This window comes from Medicago sativa, chromosome 1, assembly GCF_051527215.1.
Source record: "Medicago sativa cultivar Bolivia chromosome 1, Bolivia_mono, whole genome shotgun sequence".
In the NCBI taxonomy this organism is placed as follows: domain Eukaryota; kingdom Viridiplantae; phylum Streptophyta; class Magnoliopsida; order Fabales; family Fabaceae; genus Medicago; species Medicago sativa.
Window position 1 is genome coordinate 21,762,271 of NC_140749.1, and position 7,973 is coordinate 21,770,243.

At 40.5% G+C, this 7,973-nt stretch overlaps 1 non-coding gene across 1 annotated transcript; it reads right to left on the reverse strand.

Annotated features, from left to right (window-relative positions):
* Positions 1-893: 893 nt before the first annotated feature.
* LOC146953608 (small nucleolar RNA R71) lies at positions 894-1,000 on the reverse strand. The gene has a single exon (XR_015025235.1). It is a non-coding gene; the product is annotated as a small nucleolar RNA R71 (small nucleolar RNA).
* Positions 1,001-7,973: the final 6,973 nt, after the last annotated feature.

Below are 7,973 nucleotides of genomic sequence, written 5' to 3' on the forward strand. Positions count from 1 at the left end.
CTGCCTAGTGGCAAACTAAAAATAAACTTTACACATCCTAATTATATAACGAAATTGAATTATTGAAGTTAAAAACAGTCCTCGTGGGATCGATATTTTTACTACTTCGATAGTATTTGGTGCACTTGCCAGACGTCTATCAAGTTTTTGGCGCCGCTGCCGGGGACTGTTGAATTATTTCAACAAGGCAATTACGTTATAATTTAGGGTTTTTGCAATTTAATTTTTCTGTTTTTAATTTTTTATTTTTTTCTGTTTTCATATTCACTTGATTACTTTGCGTTGTGCAGTGCTACTAAGGTATTTTGCTGTTTATGCGAGGTAAACAGAGCTTGGACGACTTAGAGTACGATCCGGAAATTGAAAGAACTGCTAGAGCACTTCGGAAAGCTGTCCGATCGCAAAGGTTAGCTCAATCCGTTCCACCGGGTGTTCGAGAACAAGTACCGGAGCAACTCTCAAGTGAATCTGAAACAATCTCTTCTCCTAAATCTGCAACTATGGAAGGAGAAGGAGTTGTACCACCAAGACCTAAGCTTGGAGACTACGGGTTAGCCACTCATCGCGGTCAACTGACCCACACTTTTCAACCAGCTAACCCAGTAGCGTTCGACATCAAGACAACTGTCCTCAACGGTTTGAGGGACAAGCAATTCGATGGGACTGAAGCTATGAGTCCTCATGAACACTTGAGCCGTTTTGCTGAAACCTGCGAGTTTTGTGTGCAACCAGCCACCGTGACTGAAGCACAAAAGAAGCTAAGGCTATTTCCTTTCACCTTGACGGGAAGAGCAAAAGATTGGTTGCTAACAATTCCAAACGGGACTGTCCAAACATGGGAAGAGTTAGAGCTGAAGTTCTTGGAGAAATACTTCCCTATGTCTAAGTATTGGGACAAGAAGATGGAGATCTCTAACTTCAAGCAAGGAGAAGGTGAATCATTGTATGATGCTTGGGAGCGATTCAATTTGCTTCTCAAGAGATGCCCTAATCATGAGTTCACCGAGAAGCAATACCTCCAAATCTTCACTGAGGGGGTAACACCAAACACTCGAATGTTCTTAGATGCTTCCGCGGGAGGAAGTCTCAAGAGCAAAACTGATCATGAAGTCCAAGCTTTGATAGAAAACATGGCTGGAAATGAGTATCGTGCTGAAGCTAAGAAGAAAGAAAGAGGAGTGTTTGGAGTAAGTGAGCAAACTGCTATCCTTGCTAACCAAGCAGCGATGAACAAACAAATTGAAGCTCTAACTAAGGAGTTTCAAGGCTTCACTTTGGCCCATAAACAACAACAAGTAGCTGCAATCAAGTGTGACTTATGTGGTGAAGAACATCCCAACGGTGAATGTGTTCCAGAAGGGTCAAATGAAGAAGCTAACTTCATGGGAGGTTATCAAAGGCAGAATCAATACTACAATTCAGGCATCAACAAGCATCCCAATCTGAGCTACTCAAATAACAATGCTTTGAACTCTCAGATGCTCACTCCTCCCCAACAACAACAAAGGAAGCCATCAGCTCTTGAGGAAACTATGATGAATTTCATGAAGATGACTCAAGGCAACTTTGAAGAGATGAAGAAGAGTCAAGAAGCTGAAAGAAAGAACAATGAAGCTTCTAGGAAGATGCTTGAAACTCAACTGGGGCAATTAGCTAAGCAATTGGCTGAACAAAGTAAAGGCGGATTCTCAGGTAACACTAAAGATAACCCTAAGAATGAGTCTTGTAATGCTATTGAATTGAGGAGCAAAAAGGTTTTGACACCTTTAGTTCCAAAAGCTCCAAAGAAGGTTGATGATGTAGTTGAGGTAGAGGAGGATGATGTAGTTGAAAAAAATGATGAGGGTGGAGTTGAAAAAGAAAATGATCATGGAGTAGTTGAAAACGAAAGGAAGAAAAAAATAGAGGGAGAAAAAAGTGAGAAGTTAATTGATGAAGATTCAATCTTGAGGAAGTCGAAGAGTCAAATTTTGAAAGATGGAGACAAACCACAGGTTATTCCATCATATGTGAAGCTTCCATACCCCCACCTTTCAAAGAAGAAAGAAAAGGATGAAGGCCAATTCAAGAAGTTCATGCAACTTTTCTCACAACTTCAGGTGAATATTCCTTTCGGCGAAGCTCTTGATCAAATGCCGTTATATGCTAAGTTCATGAAAGACTTGTTAACCAAACGAAGGAAGCCTAAGGATGATGAGAACATAGCACTTTCTGAAAATTGTAGTGCTATTCTTCAAAAGAAGCTGCCACCTAAGTTGAAGGATCCTGGTGCTTTCACTATCCCTTGTTCAATTGGACCGGTAGACATTGGAAGAGCTTTATGTGACTTGGGAGCAAGTATAAATCTGATGCCTCTTTCAATGATGAAGAAGCTTAAGTGTGGGGAACCAAAACCAACAAGAATGACCATTACTTTAGCTGATCGGTCAATCTCTTATCCTTTCGGTATACTTGAAGATGTGCTAGTCAAGGTTAATGACTTGGTATTTCCAGCAGATTTTGTGGTCCTAGACATGGCTGAAGATGAAGACATGCCACTCATTCTAGGAAGACCTTTCCTTGCAACTGGTCGTGCTTTGATTGATGTTGAACGTGGAGAGCTAATGTTGAGGTTTCATAAGGAGCAGGTAGTCTTCAATATCTTTGAGGCAATGAAGCACCAAGATGAGAATCCCAAGTGTTACCGGATTGACGTTGTGGAAGAAACAGTCGAAGATAAAACCCTTGAATCTCAACCTATTCAATCTAAGGAGGTGGAAAGTGTGGAATCTATAGATAAACAAGAAGTGATTGAAGATGTTGGAATGATAGAGGGTGTTAAGCAACTGGAAGTAAGCAAAGAACAGATGCAACAACAATCATCAGGAGACATCCGTGACAACAAGTATGGGGGATTGACAACTGGTAAAAATGAAATAAAGACTACTACCACTGGTCCAGGTGGTAAATTGGCTTATAAGAGGATTCCCTGTGGGATACGTAATGGGCCGGCTGCTTTTCAATGGTGTATGCTTTCAACTCTCTCTGATACTTTAGAAAGAATTAGGAGGTGCTGTGACGAAGGGTTGGCAAGAAACAAGCCTGTTGATGAAGCTGTGGACCTAAGGAAGTCTAGTGCACAAGGAACTTTCAAGGGTAAGGAACAAAAGCTGAAACGGTACCGTAAAGGAGGACTCCCAAACAATGAAGAGGGAGTCACATCAACTGATCCTTAGGGATAGTCATCAGTCAAGCTAGTGACGGTAAAGAAGCGCTGAGTGGAAGGCAACCCACTGTTTATTTTTCAGGTATGATTTTATTGCTTTAAAAAAATAAAAACACAAAAATATTTTTCTTTTCTTTTAATGCAAGGCAGGAAAGTTTTAAAAATTCAAAGATACCTCTTGCCAAGAAAATCATGCAAGGTACTGATGTCTTGCATGATTCTCTCCTCAAAAGTTTTTCAAAAAAAATTCAAGGAACTCAGGCATTTTTCAAGATAACAAAATTTTTGGCCTGAGGAAGCAAAGAATGCTCCCTGTTTGACCAAAATCGCGCCGCGCCTATATATGGCCGCAGCGCGATTTTCAAGAGCAGATAGCCTAACCCCCTGTTTTAATAAAATCGCGCCGCGCCTTGTATTTGGCCGCAGCGCGATTTTGCTTCAAAGCTTCCCAACCGTTGCAAAAACTAGCCGTTATAAACCCACCACCTTCCCAACCGTTGCAAAACTAGCCGTTACTAGCCGTTACAACCCAAAATCGCGCCGCGCCTTGCATTTTGGCGTGCCGCGATTTTGCCCAAACAGGCCTATAAAATCCTTCACTGTTCATCATCATTTTCATTCCATTCTTCCTACCTTTCTCTACCAAAACTTCCCTAACTCCCATTCACGAATTATCCTCATCCTCATCTCCTTTTTCACTTCCTAAACCATCATCATACCACATTACTATCACAAATTCACCAATCCAAACCACCATCAAACCACAATCATTCCAAACCTTCCCAAACTTCACAAAACTTCCCTTTCACCATCTTTCTAACCCACAAATGGCCTCAAACCAAAGAAACACCCGCTCAAAGAAAACTACCAACCCCAAACCATCCACAAGCAAATCCAAACGCCCTCGTGCCGCATCCGAACCACCCGAAAATGCCATCCATTTCATCAATGACCAAGCCCAAGAGTTCCATCAATCTATGAAGAGTTTCGAAGTAATAGGGGAGAGGAAGTTTGATTTCACAAAGCTAGTGAAATATCCTTTCTTTGAATCTGAATTAAGAAGGAGGGGGTGGACGAGATTGAATGAGATGATCGACGAGGCAAACAACAAGACGGTGATCGTCGAATTCTTTGCAAATGCAAGGGTGTCCGATACACCCTTTCAATCTTTTGTTCGAGGAAAGTACATTGATTTCAGCCCGGATGCTCTCAACGCATGGCTGAATGTTCAGGCACCGGAGGAGTGTTGGGTTGAAAAATTGAGGAGGGAGAGATTTGCTATTACGGAGGATACCTTTGATGAGATCATCACCACCATGTGTAGGCCTGGGTCGACTTGGAAAAAGTCCCGGATGCTTACTTATGCGGAGATGCTGCCGGTACCCAAGGCGTGGGTATCATATGTGGTCCAGACTCTTGAGAGTGCATCTTGCACTTCTGAAATTCCTCTCAAGAGGGTGCTTGCTGCCTATGCCATCATCAAGGAGCACCCTATAGATATTGGCCGCCTCTTGGCCAATAGTCTTCATGATCTAGCAACCGGAAACACCACACAATTGGGGCATGGGAGTCTAATTAATTGGTTGTGTGAGCAAGAGTTGGTGCCGGCTTATGATAGTGATCTCAACACAAGCAATATGAAGCCAATCACCGACTCGGTAATGGATGGATTTATGAAGAAATATGAGGGCTATATGAAGGAGAGAGAGAGGGAGGCAGCGAGGCAACAACAAATGGAGCAAGGAGGGAGTAGTAGCCAAGGGGGTTATGCTCCCCTTCACCCAAAGCTTGAGGAATTCATGCATGTGCAAGCTAATTGGATGAATGAGACTTCGGACCAGCTGTGGGTGAACCGTCCTAGGTTCTCAGCTGCGTTTGCTGCGGAGGCTCAATTGCATATGGGTCCGATTAGTGGGTCTTATGAGAGGTTTGGAGGCTCCCGTGAGCGCATGGAGCAATATTTTACACATCAAGAAGAGTATGGGCTGCGCATGAGGAGGGAAATCACTGATGATTTCAATACCACCGAGCAAGATCAAGGGGATGGCATCTTTGAAGGATTGAGGACACCGGGGGCTGGACACTCGGATGATGATCAGGACATGGGCTGATCTACTGATGGATTAGCATTTTCTGCTTTGTATTTTATTTTTCAGTCATTTTTCTTTTGGTGTATTTTCTTTTTATTTTCTTTTTAATGTCGAAGTCCATTGAACTTATTTCCCTATTGTAATTGCTCCTGCACTTGTTTATTATTAATGAATTTGTTTTGTTTCATGTGACCTATTCCAGTTTAGTAACAGTTGTTTGATGAAACGGTGTTCCAAAAGTTCTAAAGGAGGGGTGACTTGATTCAAAGGCGAAGTGTACGGCGTTGCTAGGTAGTCACATACTCCCAGAAATCTCAGCCATAAGGTTCATTGCCAAATCTTGTTTTTCAATTTACTTATATTTAGATTAGTTTTCCATGCGACTACATTTCTAGAACTTGCATTGTTTCTCTATTATTGATTGGTCTCTGTCAATTACACACTGAGGCAAAAGTGCTTGGTCCTGTGAGCCTTTTTGAAGCCTACCCTGTTTTAATTTGTTAAATTTATCCTTTCTTAAACCAATTGTGAGCCGGTAGGATTAGAACTTTTTGTTCGGTGACAAACTACATTACAAGCCTAGAAACTTTTAGGACTTGTCCCTTAATGTATTTTCTGAGTTAAGGCATTGTAGAATGTTGCTAAAGATTAAGTTTGGGGTTGCTATTGGAATTTGCAACCAACTAAGTTTGGGGTGGGGGTACTAGAGAATTAGAGAACAAAAATGAAAAGAAATATGAAATTGACATGAAAAATACACACAAAAATGGTGTATCAAAAAAAAAAAAGAAATTGAATGATGAAAAAGGGACAAAACAGCTAAAATCCGAGTAACTTCAAACTCGAGTGTCCCTAAATGTTAAAAATGTTCTCTAGTACCTTTGCATTGATTGTATTTCCACAAGGTGAATGAAGGAAGGAATGAATTTTGTGCTTTAACTTCCGTAGGAATGCCTAACTCAAATTTTTTGTAGCCTACTTATCCAAATATATCCCACCTTTCACCTAAGCCCCGTTATAACCCTAAAGACCTCAAAAGTGTGTAATGATATTGACTTTGATTGATATTTAGAAACTTTTCAAGCGTATGGTAATATGTAGACCTGCACGTCGACTGGTAGAACCCTGTTTCAATTTGATGCGAGGAGTTGTGAATTGGTGGATGCGAACAAGTCAAACTAGCTCATCTTTAGCTAGAAGGAGAATGAACTTTTGGGTACTATCGTTTTGTCAGGTAACTGTTATTTTACTGTCATTTGTCACTGTTGCAAGCAAATTCCTTGAGGACAAGGAATGGTTTAAGTTTGGGGTTGTGATGACATCCTGTCATTACGTAATATTAGGGACTTATTGTGACATTTTGATAGAGTTCTCATGCAATTTATACTGTTCTGGAGTGCAATAAGCTTAAAATTTGAAGTCTGTTCGAAGGAAATCGCGCCACGCCAATTTCAAGCCGTGCTGCGATTTTTGAAGCAAAATTACATCCTCCCTGTTTGAGGGAAATCGCGGCACGCCATAATACAAGGCGCGGCGCGATTTTGATGGGTCAGGCCCATAACTTCTATAAATACTGCACTCAAGCTGAAGAACAAGGGTTACGATTTTGGAGAGCAAAGTGCGATTTTGAGACATCGGAGACGGCTAGAAGGGCGATTTCTTCATCCTTTTACCAATTCATGTATGTTTTAATTATTTCATTGATTATGCTATTTGTAAACTCGATTATGAGTAGCTAAATCTCTTAGAGATTAGATCCGAGATGAATCTTTGTAACCCTAATTGACACATGTTGTTGTGAAACTCTATTTTGTTTATGAATTCAATTCTAGTTTATTCAATTCAATTGTTCTTAATGCTTTTTATATCTTGATCACATATAACTTGATTTCGTGAGAATGAATGACCACTGACCATGGCTTTCAACTTAGACCTAATTGAATTGTTCTAATAAACAGGGTTAGTCTAGGAATAGATAATCGTTTGTTAGTGATAATAGGTTAACGTTCGGTAAAACCTTCAAGAATTAATAGACCACCTAAGGAATTAGGGGCTGTAGTTTAAGAAGAGAGTCCTAACTCAAGGGATTGATTAGGGCTATTTTGTTAATCATCGTAAACTAGAAGAGGGTTCATAACAAATAGGTGCAGTAGACCAATTAGGGGAACTTAGAGGATTCGACGGATCTGATCTCATCTTTCTCTCTTATTTTCTTAATCAAATCTAATTTCTTTTATTTGATTTCATAAAATCAAACCAAATCTTCTGCCTAGTGGCAAACTAAAAATAAACTTTACACATCCTAATTATATAACGAAATTGAATTATTGAAGTTAAAAACAGTCCTCGTGGGATCGATATTTTTACTACTTCGATAGTATTTGGTGCACTTGCCAGACGTCTATCAATAAACCTTAGCCCTCACCCAGAAGTGTCTTACCAATGCTTCGTATGTTGGTCCATTCAACATCTTGAAGTAATGCATAAGTTCCTGCTTTTCATAGTAGCTTCTGATCCAACACTCATGGAAGGCGAGTGATTCAAAATCCACCGGATTTTCTATTTGAACCTGTAGTTCCCATTCTTCCAATTTCATGCTTCTTCCTTTGTAGTCAAATTCAGGGACCATCCGTGAAGTAGATACTGAAACTTCTCGTTGCGAGCTTGATGATGTCATT